The sequence below is a fragment of the Pelobates fuscus genome, chromosome 2 (assembly GCF_036172605.1).
Source record: "Pelobates fuscus isolate aPelFus1 chromosome 2, aPelFus1.pri, whole genome shotgun sequence".
Taxonomy (NCBI): Eukaryota; Metazoa; Chordata; class Amphibia; order Anura; family Pelobatidae; genus Pelobates; species Pelobates fuscus.
In genome coordinates, this window is record NC_086318.1 from 191,694,462 (window position 1) to 191,717,102 (window position 22,641).

A 22,641-nucleotide genomic window follows, 5' to 3' on the forward strand; every position below is an offset into this window, starting at 1 on the left:
GTAATTTTCCATGGGAGTTTTGCCATGGATCCCCCTCCGGCATGCCACAGTCCAGATGTTAGTCCCCTTGAAACAACTTTTCCATCACTATTGTGGCCAGAAAGAGTCCCTGTGGGTTTTAAAATTCGCCTGCCTATTGAAGTTGATGGCGGTTCGCCGGGTTCGCCCGTTCGCGAACATTTGCGGAAGTTTGCGTTCGCTGTCCGCGAACGGAAAATTTTATGTTCGTGACATCACTATCCCAGAGTTATCAGATAGATGTTTGAAATGCAATATTGGTGAAGGTAATATGATCCACATCTGGTGGTAGTGCACACCCATAAACAAGTTTTGGAAATAAGTAATCAAGATAATATATCAAATAATGGAAATAAAATTATCTCTAAAGCCCAAAGTGGTTTTGCTAAACTTGCACTGGCCAGACATAACAAAAAGAATGTTAATGTTAATAATACACCTAATCACGGCAGCTAAATTACTATTAGCACAAAATTGGAAAACAGACTATTCCAAGTATCAACGAACTAATAAAACAAGTCATATGGCAAGCAAGAATGGAAAGGGGTGTCCTTGTGAACCTAGGAAACAGATATAAGCAAATAGAAGAATGGGATAAAGATGATGAAGGGAGAAGAAATTAAAAATATCACCCTAAACTGTGCAACAAACAGAACAATAAAACATCGAAACTGTGCAAGATATAACTGTCTCATGCTTTCTACAAGACCAGACGAATAAAATTGATAGACAGAAACCCATACCCATATTAAGTACTAACTTAGAGTAGGGGGGGACCTAGGTGGGAGGAATAGCAAGACCAATAAGATTCACAAGATGTATTGATGATGACAATATATCAAGGCCCGAAGTACATAAGCAACACTAAACATATGCAGGGCTGATATAAGTCTGAAATGAAAAGAAAAAATATGAATAGCATGCCCTCAGATAACCAAAGTTGATACGACAGGGCAAGGACTAGATCAGAAACCTTCAGTAGGCCAGCATCATACAGGTACCAGTGGAAGGTATGTCTACAGCATAACACTGATGTCATCATGAGGCATTTGTAAAGTGGGCACTGCGAATGCCATAAAAGGGGCGGGACCATAGAGTTTTGCATCCTGATCCACATCTGAATGTGCAGGGAATTCCAAAATGGTACCTGGATAGCAGAACGATAGTGGGTGTCATGACAATATGCCACCATAACTTAAAAAAACCTTTCTGAGCTATTTCGATATCATTTAAACATTTAATAAACTACTTCCAAATCTTCCTTTTAAAAATAACTATAAACATTACATAGTCATTCATTAATAAGCACCTTGAATGAACACAAATGAATAGTTACATTATATTACTTTAATATCAAACTTTGCATGGTGTTTATCATGTGAAACACCTTCTTAAAACAGAAACATTTAAATCTAAGGTTTACTTTGTGATATGCATTTACAATGGTCTATTATATAATAAGGGCTGTCTGGATGCCTGCCTCTGGGTACACATAACCATTAAGTGGGTTTGTTATAAATTTATGAAGTTACAAAAACTTCCAGTGCTTTAGAGTTGCACAGATGGCTCACAAAAAACAAAAGCTAGTAAAAGTGCAGACTGCACGTAGATATATATTTCCATTTACAATTAAAATGGTTTATTTACTTGACACTTACAACCAACATGCAATAGCCACTTTACTCAGACATGAATGAGCCACAAAGAAAGTTTCATGCCAATAGTGATATAGCTCTTTGCCCAATTTGTACAGAGATAAAATGAAATTAACAATCAAAAGAAAAAATATAATGTGCAAATCTAATTCTATAAGACAATATAGTGAGTGCTTCCTGCAGTTACCTTATAGTATTTCACCCAAAAATAAACGAAAAAACCCACAAAAATGAGCGCAGATAGAAAACCTGAAAATTTTGTGAAAATAAACCACAAAGATATGTGAAAATAATATCCATGCCAAAATATATATTAAATAAATCTTGAACACAGACTTTTTTTTTTCAAGATAAACAAATATGCATACCAAACAGATAATGTGAACTAAAGCAAACTCTTTCTGAACTCTTGAAAAAGTCCACAATAATAGTGGGTGAAACGCGTTGAAAGAGAAAAGCAGTTTTTGCGTCTACTATTATCTTAACTTCAGTGAGGAATCTTGGAAGTCACGTCTGCCTAGAAAAGCCAAAGGTAGGTGATTGTCTGATGTTGCTACCTGAAGGATCCTAGATAATTTATTTACAGATGTGCAGACTTGTCAGGAGTTCCTTATTGGCTGAATTTGGGTAAATGCACTTTAGCATATATTATCAGTTTGGTGTACATATTTGTTTATCTGGAAGAAGAAGTCTGTCTAAAACATTTGTTTATATATAAAACATTTTGGTGTGGTTCACTCACAAGATTGAAGTGGTTTTCAGGCACATCAGATAAGTAAATCTTCACGGCTTTTTCACAGTTGGAATGATGAATGTGTCATGAAAAAGATAAAGAATTGCATAGTATAGCACTGTATTTAAATATAAACTGGCTTTTAATGTTTGCACTTACAGTATAAAAGGTATAAAAAGGCCCATCAGTACAAATCTGTTTGTCCCATCGCTGTGTAGTATGGTAACCCTCAAAGAAATATCCAGCAGGAGCAAAACAGGTATATAATAAAATAAAATAAATAAAATACAGTGACAAAATAAACAGCTCACTCTACGCGTTTCGTCTGTCTTCCAGACTTCCTCAGGAGTGATGAGATGCTTCAAGTTTTCTGTGGACACCATCTTCTTTTTATTACAGGGCTTCCCGCCGTTTTTTCGGTCCAATTTCCTCTATCAGCTGATTCCAATCAGCTGTGTTATCGAAGTCCGTTTTTCATCTCCATATATGGAGTTCCGGAAAACGTCAGTGGAACGCATATGCGTTCCACCAACCCGGAAGTGTCCTCATTCTTATCGGCCATGCGGAAGTCCCATATACCGCTGGAACGCAAATGCGTTCCACTTCATAACCACGAATCTCACGGGAACCACAAAGTCCCCGGAATGGAAAGCATATGTGAAGAGAATGATAAAAATAAAAATAAAAATAAAATCAGATCAGAAGTATTTCATCAAATAGCTCTATTCATGTATGCTCTAAACATTATAATTCATAAACCTAATCTCAGTGCCCAAAAAAGATCGAAATTAGAACACATAGTACAGGGTATAAGCCCATATAGTGTGCCTGTATACTGTCACAATTGCACAGTAGTATCCCACATAAATCACAATACATAATTAGTATTAATATTAAATTGATGGCTAATATGTCCTATACATGTGGGCAAAAACTGACAAAGAGAATAACAGAAAGAGCAATGGAGAGGTGGCAATAACTAACATAAAAGAGTGCATAAGAGAAGGTGAATAAAGGGAGGGAGTCTGGATCACTCAAAACTGAAAATAATGGAATAATAATAATGTAAAAATAATAAAAATAAAAATAAAAATAAAAATAAAAATAAAAATAAAAATAAAAATAATGATAATAAAAATAATAAATAATAAAAAATTAATAAAAAATTAATAAAAAATTAATAAAAAATTATAAAAATTTTTAAAAAATTATAAAAAACAAATTAAATCAAAATCCACATTCAACCCGAATGGTTGAAGGGTTTTTAGTCTATGGATCCAGAATCCCTCCCTTTGTCTAAGTTTGGTGGTAATATCCCCTCCTCTTACATCTAAATAAACCTGCTCTATGATTGTCCATGATAAATTACACATTTTAAATTTTGGACATGAGTTGCAGTGTGTAGGGACTGAATGGTTCTGAACGCCTTTTCTTATATTATTTAGATGTTCTAGGAAGCGCACCTTTGCTTTCCGTCCTGTTCTACCCACATATTGGGCCCCACATCCACACATAAGTAGATATACTACATTGGTAGATAAACAAGTGGTGTAACCTTTTATTTTAAATTCCTCTCCAGTTGTTGTACTTTTAAAACCTTGTGTGTGTCTTGGCATCAAATTACATGCCTTGCATTTTCCACAGGTATAAAATCCCTTTCTGCTATTTATGCTGTTTCTCACCCCACTTTTGTTTGTTGGTTGAAATAAACTAGGCGCAAGATGGGTTGATAGATTTCTCCCCTTTCTGTATATAATCTTGGGTATATCTGGCAATCGGGATCCCAAGAATTCATCATGTTGCAAGATAGACCAATGCTTCTTAATTATTTTGTTAATTGAGAAGGCTTTAGAGTTATATTGTGTGTTAAATGAATATTCAAATGGGTTCTTTAGTCCCTTTAGTTGTTTGGGTCTATCAATCAAAAGGTCCCCTCTGTTAATGTTTTTAATTCGTTGGGCCTCCAATTCTAATTGGTTTCTCTTATAGCCCTTTTCTACAAATTTTTTAGTCAGGAGGTCTACTTGCTCCACGTATAGTTCCTCGTTGGAACAGTTCCGTCTCAATCTCGTATATTGGCTTTTTGGAATTCCTGCAAGCCATTTGGGATGATGGCCACTATCGGATTGGATGAAACTGTTAGTGTCTGTTGGCTTAAAAAAAGTTTTAGTTTTGATTTTTGAATCTTCAACGAAGATTGTTAAATCCAAGAAATCTATAGTTACAGGATTAAAAACTGGTGTGAATACCAATGAGAGTATGTTGTTGTTAAGATAAGAGAAAAAGTCCTCTAGTTGTTCATCAGACCCTTTCCAGATAACAAGGATGTCATCGATGTACCGACGCCAGAGCACCAGGTTTGCCCCAAATGGACTGTCTGCCCAGATAAAGGTCCGCTCCCAACTGTCCATAAAGATGTTAGCATAGCTTGGGGCAAACCTGGTGCCCATGGCCGTACCCTTGATCTGTAGAAAAAACTCATCATTGAACATAAAGAAATTATGTGTCAGGATAAACCTGATGGCATCAAGAAGGAAAGGTCTAAAAGTGGGATTAAGAGTCTCATCTCCCTCGAGTTGTTTCCTCACTGCCTCCAACCCTTGGTCATGATCTATCACCGAGTATAGTGAACTCACATCTAGCGTAATCCAGATGTAATCTTCATGCCACTCGATAGAATCTAGTTCTTGTAATAGATGTTTCGTGTCCTTCAAATAGGACTTAGCTGCTTGTGCATACTTTTGCAATGAGTGGTCAATGAACTGGGATAGTTTACATGTGAGTGAGTCAATTCCACTTATTATAGGCCTTCCCGGTGGATTCGTCTTGGACTTATGTACTTTCGGGAGAAAGTAGAAAGTCGGGATCCTGGGGTGTTCTTGAAAAAGGAACTTGTAAATATTGATATCAATGATATTATTAGTTAAAGCTTCTTCCAATAAATTTTTTAATTCACATTTGAACTCTATATTTGGGTTATTCGTCAGCTTGGTGTATGTGGTGTTATCACCTAACAATCTGTAGGCCTCTCCTAAATAGAATTCCGTAGACATGACCACTATACCCCCCCCTTTGTCCGAATTTTTGATGATAATATCATCTCTTTTTTTCAGACAATCCAGGGTTTGTATCTCCTTTTTTGTCATGTTATTGCAGAACTCTTTTTTACTTGTTAATTTTTCCAAGTCTTTTGCTACCATTTTGTTGAATACTTCTATTTGGCTTCCCTTATCATAGGGGCAAAAGGTTGATCGGGGTCTAAATTTTGTAAGGGGATTTGTTTGATATTTAAGTTCCATTTTCTGTCCTAGTGGATCCTCCAATTCTTTTTTGATGAAAAATCTCTTTATGCTAAGTTTCCTGATGAATTTTTGGAGATCTATGTACACTTGGAATGAGTCTGGAGGGATGTTAGGTGTATATTTAAGGCCTTTCTGTAATATCAAACATTCCTCCTCAGTCAGATGTATATTGGAGATATTAAATATTCCCATAGATTCCTCTCTTTCTTGTTGTTCAATAGTTATGTTTCCCTCTCTGGGCTTATTCTCCTTCTCTTCCCTGGAGTGTCCTGATTTGTTAGTGGGGTGAATCGATTGGTTAGTTCTACTCTGTTCTGTTTTGGAGCAAAATATTGGGTAATCTCTTTTTTCTTTTTTACTCTTTGGTCTGGCCCCCTCTCTAAAAAATCTCTATCTTGTGGAGTCTCTCTTTCTGGGTACGCTTCTGCTCTATCTGATCTCGATTCATTATGTGTTCTTGCTTTCCATTTTGATTGTTGATTATATGTAGGGACATATTTGTCTCTTCTATTCGGAGTGTTTGGTCTATGATTCTCATTCTCTCTATTAGAAGGACGGATATCATATTTTACAGGTTTTCTTTTGTTATAGTTAAAATGAAAATCTGGGATACTGCGTCTGTCTTTTTTACATTTGATGGAAAAGGGTTGAGTTTCTTTGTCTTTTTTGTCTCTTCTATATTTACTATTTTTAGTCTCTGCAATCTTTTCGTCCATTTTCTGAACTCTGTCATATACAATTTTCTCTTTTTGTATATACTCAGGACTTTTTTTGTCAAAGGTATTATTCCTCTCTAAGTTACCCAACTCCTGTACTACGTTGTCAAGATTTTCTTTTTCATAATCAACTATAATTTCCATCAAAACTATTGCACATGTTTCTAATGCCTTGTCCCATCTATCAGCGTGGCGTGAGTTTTCAAGCCCATTGGCAGGGTTTTTAGATAATCTTAATCCTCTGGGTATGAGGCCTTCTTTAATATAACCCTCTAGGAACGAGATCTCCCACCACTTTTTAGTCTCTTTGATAGATAGTTTTTCTAATGTTTTAAAGAATGTTTCAATTCCCTGGTTGATATTCTGGGAATTGTCGTGACTTTCTGAAAAAAGGGATTGGAACTTATCTGCCCTCTTTTGTTTTAGTTCAGAAAACATGTTATATATATGTCTGGTCTATTACAAGAGGAAAAAATATACAATACGAAAATACAAATTTAGACCACCCAGGTGCAGTATACAAAGTAAATAAAACAATTACTTCCTTTTTGTTAGGTGAAGGTATAGCAAAGGATTCCTCTCAATCCTCAATACAACTTTAGAAAAAATAGGATATACCTAAACCTATGAAACAAAAGAAAAATGCGCTCATAGGGGATTAACGTCAAAACATAGATTGCCCCTTGTTAATATGTTTCACTCACAAGATTGAAGTGGTTTTCAGGCACATCAGATAAGTAAATCTTCACGGCTTTTTCACAGTTGGAATGATGAATGTGTCATGAAAAAGATAAAGAATTGCATAGTATAGCACTGTATTTAAATATAAACTGGCTTTTAATGTTTGCACTTACAGTATAAAAGGTATAAAAAGGCCCATCAGTACAAATCTGTTTGTCCCATCGCTGTGTAGTATGGTAACCCTCAAAGAAATATCCAGCAGGAGCAAAACAGGTATATAATAAAATAAAATAAATAAAATACAGTGACAAAATAAACAGCTCACTCTACGCGTTTCGTCTGTCTTCCAGACTTCCTCAGGAGTGATGAGATGCTTCAAGTTTTCTGTGGACACCATCTTCTTTTTATTACAGGGCTTCCCGCCGTTTTTTCGGTCCAATTTCCTCTATCAGCTGATTCCAATCAGCTGTGTTATGGAAGTCCGTTTTTCATCTCCATATATGGAGTTCCGGAAAACGTCAGTGGAACGCATATGCGTTCCACCAACCCGGAAGTGTCCTCATTCTTATCGGCCATGCGGAAGTCCCATATACCGCTGGAACGCAAATGCGTTCCACTTCATAACCACGAATCTCACGGGAACCACAAAGTCCCCGGAATGGAAAGCATATGTGAAGAGAATGATAAAAATAAAAATAAAAATAAAATCAGATCAGAAGTATTTCATCAAATAGCTCTATTCATGTATGCTCTAAACATTATAATTCATAAACCTAATCTCAGTGCCCAAAAAAGATCGAAATTAGAACACATAGTACAGGGTATAAGCCCATATAGTGTGCCTGTATACTGTCACAATTGCACAGTAGTATCCCACATAAATCACAATACATAATTAGTATTAATATTAAATTGATGGCTAATATGTCCTATACATGTGGGCAAAAACTGACAAAGAGAATAACAGAAAGAGCAATGGAGAGGTGGCAATAACTAACATAAAAGAGTGCATAAGAGAAGGTGAATAAAGGGAGGGAGTCTGGATCACTCAAAACTGAAAATAATGGAATAATAATAATGTAAAAATAATAAAAATAAAAATAAAAATAAAAATAAAAATAAAAATAAAAATAAAAATAATGATAATAAAAATAATAAATAATAAAAAATTAATAAAAAATTAATAAAAAATTAATAAAAAATTATAAAAAATTTTAAAAAATTATAAAAAACAAATTAAATCAAAATCCACATTCAACCCGAATGGTTGAAGGGTTTTTAGTCTATGGATCCAGAATCCCTCCCTTTGTCTAAGTTTGGTGGTAATATCCCCTCCTCTTACATCTAAATAAACCTGCTCTATGATTGTCCATGATAAATTACACATTTTAAATTTTGGACATGAGTTGCAGTGTGTAGGGACTGAATGGTTCTGAACGCCTTTTCTTATATTATTTAGATGTTCTAGGAAGCGCACCTTTGCTTTCCGTCCTGTTCTACCCACATATTGGGCCCCACATCCACACATAAGTAGATATACTACATTGGTAGATAAACAAGTGGTGTAACCTTTTATTTTAAATTCCTCTCCAGTTGTTGTACTTTTAAAACCTTGTGTGTGTCTTGGCATCAAATTACATGCCTTGCATTTTCCACAGGTATAAAATCCCTTTCTGCTATTTATGCTGTTTCTCACCCCACTTTTGTTTGTTGGTTGAAATAAACTAGGCGCAAGATGGGTTGATAGATTTCTCCCCTTTCTGTATATAATCTTGGGTATATCTGGCAATCGGGATCCCAAGAATTCATCATGTTGCAAGATAGACCAATGCTTCTTAATTATTTTGTTAATTGAGAAGGCTTTAGAGTTATATTGTGTGTTAAATGAATATTCAAATGGGTTCTTTAGTCCCTTTAGTTGTTTGGGTCTATCAATCAAAAGGTCCCCTCTGTTAATGTTTTTAATTCGTTGGGCCTCCAATTCTAATTGGTTTCTCTTATAGCCCTTTTCTACAAATTTTTTAGTCAGGAGGTCTACTTGCTCCACGTATAGTTCCTCGTTGGAACAGTTCCGTCTCAATCTCGTATATTGGCTTTTTGGAATTCCTGCAAGCCATTTGGGATGATGGCCACTATCGGATTGGATGAAACTGTTAGTGTCTGTTGGCTTAAAAAAAGTTTTAGTTTTGATTTTTGAATCTTCAACGAAGATTGTTAAATCCAAGAAATCTATAGTTACAGGATTAAAAACTGGTGTGAATACCAATGAGAGTATGTTGTTGTTAAGATAAGAGAAAAAGTCCTCTAGTTGTTCATCAGACCCTTTCCAGATAACAAGGATGTCATCGATGTACCGACGCCAGAGCACCAGGTTTGCCCCAAATGGACTGTCTGCCCAGATAAAGGTCCGCTCCCAACTGTCCATAAAGATGTTAGCATAGCTTGGGGCAAACCTGGTGCCCATGGCCGTACCCTTGATCTGTAGAAAAAACTCATCATTGAACATAAAGAAATTATGTGTCAGGATAAACCTGATGGCATCAAGAAGGAAAGGTCTAAAAGTGGGATTAAGAGTCTCATCTCCCTCGAGTTGTTTCCTCACTGCCTCCAACCCTTGGTCATGATCTATCACCGAGTATAGTGAACTCACATCTAGCGTAATCCAGATGTAATCTTCATGCCACTCGATAGAATCTAGTTCTTGTAATAGATGTTTCGTGTCCTTCAAATAGGACTTAGCTGCTTGTGCATACTTTTGCAATGAGTGGTCAATGAACTGGGATAGTTTACATGTGAGTGAGTCAATTCCACTTATTATAGGCCTTCCCGGTGGATTCGTCTTGGACTTATGTACTTTCGGGAGAAAGTAGAAAGTCGGGATCCTGGGGTGTTCTTGAAAAAGGAACTTGTAAATATTGATATCAATGATATTATTAGTTAAAGCTTCTTCCAATAAATTTTTTAATTCACATTTGAACTCTATATTTGGGTTATTCGTCAGCTTGGTGTATGTGGTGTTATCACCTAACAATCTGTAGGCCTCTCCTAAATAGAATTCCGTAGACATGACCACTATACCCCCCCCTTTGTCCGAGTTTTAAAAGTACAACAACTGGAGAGGAATTTAAAATAAAAGGTTACACCACTTGTTTATCTACCAATGTAGTATATCTACTTATGTGTGGATGTGGGGCCCAATATGTGGGTAGAACAGGACGGAAAGCAAAGGTGCGCTTCCTAGAACATCTAAATAATATAAGAAAAGGCGTTCAGAACCATTCAGTCCCTACACACTGCAACTCATGTCCAAAATTTAAAATGTGTAATTTATCATGGACAATCATAGAGCAGGTTTATTTAGATGTAAGAGGAGGGGATATTACCACCAAACTTAGACAAAGGGAGGGATTCTGGATCCATAGACTAAAAACCCTTCAACCATTCGGGTTGAATGTGGATTTTGATTTAATTTGTTTTTTATAATTTTTTAAAATTTTTTATAATTTTTTATTAATTTTTTATTAATTTTTTATTAATTTTTTATTATTTATTATTTTTATTATCATTATTTTTATTTTTATTTTTATTTTTATTTTTATTTTTATTATTTTTACATTATTATTATTCCATTATTTTCAGTTTTGAGTGATCCAGACTCCCTCCCTTTATTCACCTTCTCTTATGCACTCTTTTATGTTAGTTATTGCCACCTCTCCATTGCTCTTTCTGTTATTCTCTTTGTCAGTTTTTGCCCACATGTATAGGACATATTAGCCATCAATTTAATATTAATACTAATTATGTATTGTGATTTATGTGGGATACTACTGTGCAATTGTGACAGTATACAGGCACACTATATGGGCTTATACCCTGTACTATGTGTTCTAATTTCGATCTTTTTTGGGCACTGAGATTAGGTTTATGAATTATAATGTTTAGAGCATACATGAATAGAGCTATTTGATGAAATACTTCTGATCTGATTTTATTTTTATTTTTATTTTTATCATTCTCTTCACATATGCTTTCCATTCCGGGGACTTTGTGGTTCCCGTGAGATTCGTGGTTATGAAGTGGAACGCATTTGCGTTCCAGCGGTATATGGGACTTCCGCATGGCCGATAAGAATGAGGACACTTCCGGGTTGGTGGAACGCATATGCGTTCCACTGACGTTTTCCGGAACTCCATATATGGAGATGAAAAACGGACTTCCATAACACAGCTGATTGGAATCAGCTGATAGAGGAAATTGGACCGAAAAAACGGCGGGAAGCCCTGTAATAAAAAGAAGATGGTGTCCACAGAAAACTTGAAGCATCTCATCACTCCTGAGGAAGTCTGGAAGACAGACGAAACGCGTAGAGTGAGCTGTTTATTTTGTCACTGTATTTTATTTATTTTATTTTATTATATACCTGTTTTGCTCCTGCTGGATATTTCTTTGAGGGTTACCATACTACACAGCGATGGGACAAACAGATTTGTACTGATGGGCCTTTTTATACCTTTTATACTGTAAGTGCAAACATTAAAAGCCAGTTTATATTTAAATACAGTGCTATACTATGCAATTCTTTATCTTTTTCATGACACATTCATCATTCCAACTGTGAAAAAGCCGTGAAGATTTACTTATCTGATGTGCCTGAAAACCACTTCAATCTTGTGAGTGAAACATATTAACAAGGGGCAATCTATGTTTTGACGTTAATCCCCTATGAGCGCATTTTTCTTTTGTTTCATAGGTTTAGGTATATCCTATTTTTTCTAAAGTTGTATTGAGGATTGAGAGGAATCCTTTGCTATACCTTCACCTAACAAAAAGGAAGTAATTGTTTTATTTACTTTGTATACTGCACCTGGGTGGTCTAAATTTGTATTTTCGTATTGTATATTTTTTCCTCTTGTAATAGACCAGACATATATATAACATGTTTTCTGAACTAAAACAAAAGAGGGCAGATAAGTTCCAATCCCTTTTTTCAGAAAGTCACGACAATTCCCAGAATATCAACCAGGGAATTGAAACATTCTTTAAAACATTAGAAAAACTATCTATCAAAGAGACTAAAAAGTGGTGGGAGATCTCGTTCCTAGAGGGTTATATTAAAGAAGGCCTCATACCCAGAGGATTAAGATTATCTAAAAACCCTGCCAATGGGCTTGAAAACTCACGCCACGCTGATAGATGGGACAAGGCATTAGAAACATGTGCAATAGTTTTGATGGAAATTATAGTTGATTATGAAAAAGAAAATCTTGACAACGTAGTACAGGAGTTGGGTAACTTAGAGAGGAATAATACCTTTGACAAAAAAAGTCCTGAGTATATACAAAAAGAGAAAATTGTATATGACAGAGTTCAGAAAATGGACGAAAAGATTGCAGAGACTAAAAATAGTAAATATAGAAGAGACAAAAAAGACAAAGAAACTCAACCCTTTTCCATCAAATGTAAAAAAGACAGACGCAGTATCCCAGATTTTCATTTTAACTATAACAAAAGAAAACCTGTAAAATATGATATCCGTCCTTCTAATAGAGAGAATGAGAATCATAGACCAAACACTCCGAATAGAAGAGACAAATATGTCCCTACATATAATCAACAATCAAAATGGAAAGCAAGAACACATAATGAATCGAGATCAGATAGAGCAGAAGCGTACCCAGAAAGAGAGACTCCACAAGATAGAGATTTTTTAGAGAGGGGGCCAGACCAAAGAGTAAAAAAGAAAAAAGAGATTACCCAATATTTTGCTCCAAAACAGAACAGAGTAGAACTAACCAATCGATTCACCCCACTAACAAATCAGGACACTCCAGGGAAGAGAAGGAGAATAAGCCCAGAGAGGGAAACATAACTATTGAACAACAAGAAAGAGAGGAATCTATGGGAATATTTAATATCTCCAATATACATCTGACTGAGGAGGAATGTTTGATATTACAGAAAGGCCTTAAATATACACCTAACATCCCTCCAGACTCATTCCAAGTGTACATAGATCTCCAAAAATTCATCAGGAAACTTAGCATAAAGAGATTTTTCATCAAAAAAGAATTGGAGGATCCACTAGGACAGAAAATGGAACTTAAATATCAAACAAATCCCCTTACAAAATTTAGACCCCGATCAACCTTTTGCCCCTATGATAAGGGAAGCCAAATAGAAGTATTCAACAAAATGGTAGCAAAAGACTTGGAAAAATTAACAAGTAAAAAAGAGTTCTGCAATAACATGACAAAAAAGGAGATACAAACCCTGGATTGTCTGAAAAAAAGAGATGATATTATCATCAAAAATTCGGACAAAGGGGGGGGTATAGTGGTCATGTCTACGGAATTCTATTTAGGAGAGGCCTACAGATTGTTAGGTGATAACACCACATACACCAAGCTGACGAATAACCCAAATATAGAGTTCAAATGTGAATTAAAAAATTTATTGGAAGAAGCTTTAACTAATAATATCATTGATATCAATATTTACAAGTTCCTTTTTCAAGAACACCCCAGGATCCCGACTTTCTACTTTCTCCCGAAAGTACATAAGTCCAAGACGAATCCACCGGGAAGGCCTATAATAAGTGGAATTGACTCACTCACATGTAAACTATCCCAGTTCATTGACCACTCATTGCAAAAGTATGCACAAGCAGCTAAGTCCTATTTGAAGGACACAAAACATCTATTACAAGAACTAGATTCTATCGAGTGGCATGAAGATTACATCTGGATTACGCTAGATGTGAGTTCACTATACTCGGTGATAGATCATGACCAAGGGTTGGAGGCAGTGAGGAAACAACTCGAGGGAGATGAGACTCTTAATCCCACTTTTAGACCTTTCCTTCTTGATGCCATCAGGTTTATCCTGACACATAATTTCTTTATGTTCAATGATGAGTTTTTTTCTACAGATCAAGGGTACGGCCATGGGCACCAGGTTTGCCCCAAGCTATGCTAACATCTTTATGGACAGTTGGGAGCGGACCTTTATCTGGGCAGACAGTCCATTTGGGGCAAACCTGGTGCTCTGGCGTCGGTACATCGATGACATCCTTGTTATCTGGAAAGGGTCTGATGAACAACTAGAGGACTTTTTCTCTTATCTTAACAACAACATACTCTCATTGGTATTCACACCAGTTTTTAATCCTGTAACTATAGATTTCTTGGATTTAACAATCTTCGTTGAAGATTCAAAAATCAAAACTAAAACTTTTTTTAAGCCAACAGACACTAACAGTTTCATCCAATCCGATAGTGGCCATCATCCCAAATGGCTTGCAGGAATTCCAAAAAGCCAATATACGAGATTGAGACGGAACTGTTCCAACGAGGAACTATACGTGGAGCAAGTAGACCTCCTGACTAAAAAATTTGTAGAAAAGGGCTATAAGAGAAACCAATTAGAATTGGAGGCCCAACGAATTAAAAACATTAACAGAGGGGACCTTTTGATTGATAGACCCAAACAACTAAAGGGACTAAAGAACCCATTTGAATATTCATTTAACACACAATATAACTCTAAAGCCTTCTCAATTAACAAAATAATTAAGAAGCATTGGTCTATCTTGCAACATGATGAATTCTTGGGATCCCGATTGCCAGATATACCCAAGATTATATACAGAAAGGGGAGAAATCTATCAACCCATCTTGCGCCTAGTTTATTTCAACCAACAAACAAAAGTGGGGTGAGAAACAGCATAAATAGCAGAAAGGGATTTTATACCTGTGGAAAATGCAAGGCATGTAATTTGATGCCAAGACACACACAAGGTTTTAAAAGTACAACAACTGGAGAGGAATTTAAAATAAAAGGTTACACCACTTGTTTATCTACCAATGTAGTATATCTACTTATGTGTGGATGTGGGGCCCAATATGTGGGTAGAACAGGACGGAAAGCAAAGGTGCGCTTCCTAGAACATCTAAATAATATAAGAAAAGGCGTTCAGAACCATTCAGTCCCTACACACTGCAACTCATGTCCAAAATTTAAAATGTGTAATTTATCATGGACAATCATAGAGCAGGTTTATTTAGATGTAAGAGGAGGGGATATTACCACCAAACTTAGACAAAGGGAGGGATTCTGGATCCATAGACTAAAAACCCTTCAACCATTCGGGTTGAATGTGGATTTTGATTTAATTTGTTTTTTATAATTTTTTAAATTTTTTTATAATTTTTTATTAATTTTTTATTAATTTTTTATTAATTTTTTATTATTTATTATTTTTATTATCATTATTTTTATTTTTATTTTTATTTTTATTTTTATTTTTATTTTTATTTTTATTATTTTTACATTATTATTATTCCATTATTTTCAGTTTTGAGTGATCCAGACTCCCTCCCTTTATTCACCTTCTCTTATGCACTCTTTTATGTTAGTTATTGCCACCTCTCCATTGCTCTTTCTGTTATTCTCTTTGTCAGTTTTTGCCCACATGTATAGGACATATTAGCCATCAATTTAATATTAATACTAATTATGTATTGTGATTTATGTGGGATACTACTGTGCAATTGTGACAGTATACAGGCACACTATATGGGCTTATACCCTGTACTATGTGTTCTAATTTCGATCTTTTTTGGGCACTGAGATTAGGTTTATGAATTATAATGTTTAGAGCATACATGAATAGAGCTATTTGATGAAATACTTCTGATCTGATTTTATTTTTATTTTTATTTTTATCATTCTCTTCACATATGCTTTCCATTCCGGGGACTTTGTGGTTCCCGTGAGATTCGTGGTTATGAAGTGGAACGCATTTGCGTTCCAGCGGTATATGGGACTTCCGCATGGCCGATAAGAATGAGGACACTTCCGGGTTGGTGGAACGCATATGCGTTCCACTGACGTTTTCCGGAACTCCATATATGGAGATGAAAAACGGACTTCCATAACACAGCTGATTGGAATCAGCTGATAGAGGAAATTGGACCGAAAAAACGGCGGGAAGCCCTGTAATAAAAAGAAGATGGTGTCCACAGAAAACTTGAAGCATCTCATCACTCCTGAGGAAGTCTGGAAGACAGACGAAACGCGTAGAGTGAGCTGTTTATTTTGTCACTGTATTTTATTTATTTTATTTTATTATATACCTGTTTTGCTCCTGCTGGATATTTCTTTGAGGGTTACCATACTACACAGCGATGGGATAAACAGATTTGTACTGATGGGCCTTTTTATACCTTTTATACTGTAAGTGCAAACATTAAAAGCCAGTTTATATTTAAATACAGTGCTATACTATGCAATTCTTTATCTTTTTCATGACACATTCATCATTCCAACTGTGAAAAAGCCGTGAAGATTTACTTATCTGATGTGCCTGAAAACCACTTCAATCTTGTGAGTGAAACATATTAACAAGGGGCAATCTATGTTTTGACGTTAATCCCCTATGAGCGCATTTTTCTTTTGTTTCATAGGTTTAGGTATATCCTATTTTTTCTAAAGTTGTATTGAGGATTGAGAGGAATCCTTTGCTATACCTTCACCTAACAAAAAGGAAGTAATTGTTTTATTTACTTTGTATACTGCACCTGGGTGGTCTAAATTTGTATTTTCATTTTGGTGTGGTGTATCATTTTTACATATTGTTATTTCTTTCCATTAAAAAAAAAATTAGCAGAGAAAGAGATTAACAGAAATAGATACAAAGACTGGAATGAATACTGAGCTATGCCTGGTCCACAACATCACACTGCTGTTGGACATTTTATTATTTACTGTGTGAAACCAGTTTAGAGAACATGTTCAAATTTCCTGGAGTCTGTGAACACAGAAGCTATAAGAAGGACTAGTTACATTGTATCATGTATGTGACGGTACAATCCGTTACTCCGTCAAGCATTCCCTTCTTCCCATAAAGTAACATCAGCAAGTAATCCACAGAGTAATAAATTGCTGGTATCGCCGAATAATCCACACATGAGCCAAGGCTTAAGTCTGGAACAGGACTGATTTACTGGCACACAGAACTCACAATTTATGCAGCATAAAACTGGGCCAGGCTAGATAATTGAGTTTTAGCAATATACATAGCTCAATTATCTGCTGGCCAGAACATTTACAGTTTAACATACTTTTTACCTAACATTCATAATTCTAAAACCATACATCACATTCACATAAAAATTACATATTCACAATCAATCCATTCAGGCGAACAACATATTAAAAAATGGCATGAATCAGACCAGGGGTTCAAAAGTTAGTAAAAGTATATTTTGGTCCCTGGCTGGCAGCATGGCAAACTGGCAAACTGGTTTAAGCAGGTTTTACAGAGGCCTCTATCCTGGAGACAAAGGGGAAAGTAATCCAATTATCCAGGGCTAGAGGTAGACTCCATTAACCACATGGTTACAAAAAGACATAAAATACATAAAGTCCCCTTTCACACATAACACACAGACATTTCACACAGTTCAATTGCCATGGAGCTAAAGTCTTTCCCATAGTCTTTCATTATATGAATAGGCTCCATGACATAGCTATCTGGGGGTATCACCGCTCACACAGGGCAAGTACCGAATGGCCCCACTGTGTTTAAAGGGCCAGAATGAGTGACATGCACTCTGTTAGGGCCGAATACTGTTTTTAGAGGGCCCAATCTCCCAGGGCCATAGTCCAAAGGCAGGAGGCGGGCAGCCAGGCTTCTCCAATGCAATGTGGCGAGATTGCTCTCGTCACATCTCTCCCCTTTTCCAAACAGACTAACAGGGTATCTGACCTCCTGCCGGTCAGTGCCCTTGTTAGTCCAGCAGCCCACCCACAAAACAGAAACAGCAGTACAGCCCACCCACAATAACTGGTTACTACACCTGGGTAGAGGAGAAATTTGTCCATGTCCAGATGCCTCACCATGGCTGTGTGGGGGACTGGTAGGCTGCCTTGGTGGGTTGCTGAGTGGGCAGAGACCAGTGGTACTCTGCCCGGATGCCAGCACTACCACGGGAGTAGTCTGGTTGAAGCCTGGTTGCTGGAGACCGACTGTCTCCCCTTTAGCTGCACCGCTCTGCTGCTGGAGACCGACTGTCTCCCCTTTAGTTACACAGCTCTGCTGCTGGAGACCGACTGTCTCCCCTTTGGCTAAACAGCCCTGTCGTGGGGGGGGGGGGCAGGACCGACCGTCCCTACCCCCTGGGCTGGAAGTGCAGAGACCACGGTCCCATCTGCACAGGTGTGGGGCTTACTGTCTCCCCCTGGTATGTTAAGCTGCCGCTGGGGAGAGGGGGTAACAAGTTCCTCTTCCATATATACTTCCAGCCGCAGGGGAGGGAGACCGACTGTCTCTGCTCCCAATACAGAGTCCTGCTGCAGGAGAAAGGAGACTGGGCTCTCTATTCCCTGTAGGATACTCTGCCGCTGGGGAATGGAGACCGGGCTCCCAATTCCCTGCTGTATCTCCCGCTGGGGAATGGAGACTGGGCTCCCAATTCCCAAAAAATTATGCTGCTGCTGGAGGGCAGGATCAACTACCTCTGCCCCCTTTAACTCAGCCTGACGCTGGGGAGGGAGGACACTGCTCTCCTCTCCCTGTACTTCACACTGCCTTCCCGGCATATCACTCTGCTGCTGGAGGGCAGGAACAACTACCTCTGCCCCCTGTAACTCAGCCTGCTGCTGGGGAGGGAGGACGCTGCTCTCCTCTCCCTGCACTTTACACTGCCGCTGGGGATCTGGGCCGGGTACCCAGCATCCCTGTAGGGCCGGTGGAGAGACCTCGGTCCCATCTCCACCTGCCATATGTGTGTGTCTCCAGGACAAATCTATGAGGTCCACTACCTCAGGTACCTCTGGCTGGTGGAGGAGAGGGAGGCCGGTTGCCTCCCCTCTCCAGGACGCTGGTTGCTGTACGGTGGAGGGATCTACCATCACCTCCTCCCGGAACTCAGGCCGACGCTGGGAAGGGAGGTCGCTGCTCTCCTCTCCTTGTAACTCACTCTGTCGCTGGAGACGGGGTGTCAATACCCCCAAACTCCACAGTTGGTACTCGAAGTTCCGTGCTTCTTGGTTCTCAGCACTCAACAGGCGCATCACGTGATGGACCACCTCATCTGAAGGGTTTGGGCCAAACCAGACCAGCCGCGCCTTTACTTCCTTCATGAAATCAGCACCCTCATAGTACTGTGACAGGCGGATTTCCAATTCACTGGCTGCTGTCCAGGGTCTTGCTAGCTCCATGTTGCTGCGGATAGGGACGCTGCCCGTAGCTAGTTCTATCCCTTGAGTTCCTCCGAAGCCAGGGTCGCTGCACGAGTGCTAGCGTTGCCCTCCATGCACTATATACCAGTGCTTTCCTTGAATCCTCTGTGCAGGGAAAAAGAAGGGAAAATCCCACCGCTTGCCACCAGTTGTGACGGTACAATCTGTTACTCCGTCAAGCATTCCCTTCTTCCCAAAAAGTAACATCAGCAAGTAATCCACAGAGTAATAAATTGCTGGTATCGCCGAATAATCCACACATGAGCCAAGGCTTAATGCTGGAACAGGACTGATTTACTGGCACACAGAACTCACAATTTATGCAGCATAAAACTCCTCCTCTGGGCCAGGCTAGATAATTGAGTTTTAGCAATATACATAGCTCAATTATCTGCTGGCCAGAACATTTACAGTTTAACATACTTTTTACCTAACATTCATAATTCTAAAACCATACATCACATTCACATAAAAATTACATATTCACAATCAATCCATTCAGGGGAACAACATATTAAAAAATGGCATGAATCAGACCAGGGGTTCAAAAGTTAGTAAAAGTATATTTTGGTCCCTGGCTGGCAGCATGGCAAACTGGTTTAAGCAGGTTTTACAGAGGCCTCTATCCTGGAGACAAAGGGGAAAGTAATCCAATTATCCAGGGCTAGAGGCAGACTCCATTAACCACATGGTTACAAAAAGACATAAAATACATAAAGTCCCCTTTTACACATAACACACAGACATTTCACATACCCCCAGATAGCTGGGATCTGAACGCACAAAACTACCGAATAGCGCTCAGATCCTATTCACACAGTTCAATTGCCATGGAGCTAAAGTCTTTCCCATAGTCTTTCATTATATGAATAGGCTCCATGGCATAGCTATCTGGGGGTATCACCGCTCACACAGGGCAAGTACCGAATGGCCCCACTGTGTTTAAAGGGCCAGAATGAGTGACATGCACTCTGTTAGGGCCGAATACTGTTTTTAGAGGGCCCAATCTCCCAGGGCCATAGTCCAAAGGCAGGAGGCGGGCAGTCAGGCTTCTCCAATGGAATGTGGCGAGATTGCTCTCGTCACAATGTATATGGCCAGATATAATAAAGCTAGAGGTAAGAAGAAGAAGCAGAGAACAGGAAATAAGAAGAGGACTGAGGAAGTAAATATAGAAATGCCCCTTCACGCTCTCCATATTTAATGGAAATATATTTCTGTATGCTGAACTGAATATTCTTAAGTATTTTCCAGTGGACATTTATCTGATCAAATAGAGACTGCAAAAATAAAGGGAATTACACTGAGTGCTTCAAATTGACAATCCATCAAATATTGAAAGCATTGAGAATAAAGGTCCTTTAACGATATGAAATTATAGATAATAATTTGCCCCAACAAGTACATTTTACTAACTCAGACATCCAAGCGATATTTAGAGACACTGATTTGGGACAGGTTTTTCAAGGTAATATAAGTGTTTTGATATAACCTCAGCTACGTTTAATCAAGATAAAATGGTCTAATTTAGGTATATAAGTGTGAGTATGCATTATGCTAATTCTGATATTCTAATATAATTAATTAATATAAAAGACTAGAGTATATACGATGTGAATAACATTCACATTGAATAACATTTTGAACCTAATGCTGCTTTAATGTTTTGTATAAGTATTCCAATAACGTAGTACACAAGTAAAATTTGACTTGAAATATACATATAGCCAGGATATATAATCTGCTTAAAATTAAAAATTGTAAAATTGCCATTGTCCTTTGAACCTTTTAGTATAATATGCTTAGGAGCTATGAATGCATAAAGAAATTAACATGCTGATGTTTTTCATGTTTGTAAGCCCTTAAAATGTAAAACTAACTAACCAAAATTATCTATTTTCTTATCTTAACATATATATTAATATACACGTATTCTTCAAATGTTAAAAGTAAAACAAATTCAGAAATTCAGAACTGTGCTAAAGTTTATAGAACTGGGGATGATAGGAAAGTCAATGATTAAACTTTTTTTCTGATTTAATGAATAACAGGAACACTGAAAAATATCTATATGTTGCATATATGTGTCTGACTACAGGAAGGCATCAGCTTTCATTGTGTTCTGTAACATTTTTCATATCGACTTGTTTTGATCAAATACAAGCCGTGCTTTATTTGTTCAAAGGCTTTTTGCTATCCTTAACATCTAAGGATAGCTAGGAGGAATGTTACGTGTACAGAACAAACTCTGCTTCTTTTTGTTTTAACATACTCAGGAGAAAAGGTCGCTTCAGAGAGAGTCATGGCAGAAATGGATCTGCTTTAACATATTGTTACTCCTAAAAATGTTATAATAAATATTACAATTACGTAAGTATGTTAAAATAAAAAGAATACACAACTTAAATAATAAGTTATTTTATTTATAGGATTGAATCTTAAGGGCACATAATATTGGAAAGTACTTAACAACCGAGTAAGTTAGAATATTGAGAAGGTTTTACTTATAATCAGAAGTGACAAGCAAAGCCATGTAAATAATATACTATATTCTTAACATTGTTAAAAAGCCAGAAGGACATTTAAACACAAGAAAATCCATGAAAAGTAAACAAGGCAAAACATTATGAGAATTATAGAACAAAAAAAGCAAAGGATTATCACTGTTCAAGGGAATCTGGAATTACAGAAAGGCATTAAGATTTAATTGAGGTAGATCACCCTGTTGCGTCATAGTGACATCTCCAGAAGACCAGAGTTTATTTGCATAGAGATTACATGATTATAAAATTAATGTCAGATTGACACACTCTGGGAAGACATAAATAGGCTTTAAAGGGCAGCACCGTGTCAGCTAGACTATCGGGATTATGGAAAGTCAACGCAAGACGCACGGTGGAGCAACTAATGCAATAAGATAATGCGGATGGGCAGATAATGCAAAAGTAGCAGACAGTCTTACACTTAGAGGTTCTGGGAGATATCATTAGATTTTTAAAATGAATGTAGCACTATAACGTTCTACCTGGGGCTTATAAAGAAAATATAGGCAATTATTTAGGACAGATATTCTTCAACTGCATATTGCACATTTGAAAATATTATATAATAAGTTTTTTCAATAAGCAGCTGTGGCTGGTAGATGCAGATAAAGCATGTAATTGTGTAACGAGTATATACCCCTACACGCAGGATCCAGCAAAACAGAAGACAGCACAGAGGAGAGATACGTCTACCGGACCTTAGAGTGGCCGGACTCGACGTAAAGGAGAAGTACAGAGTCAGGAGCGATC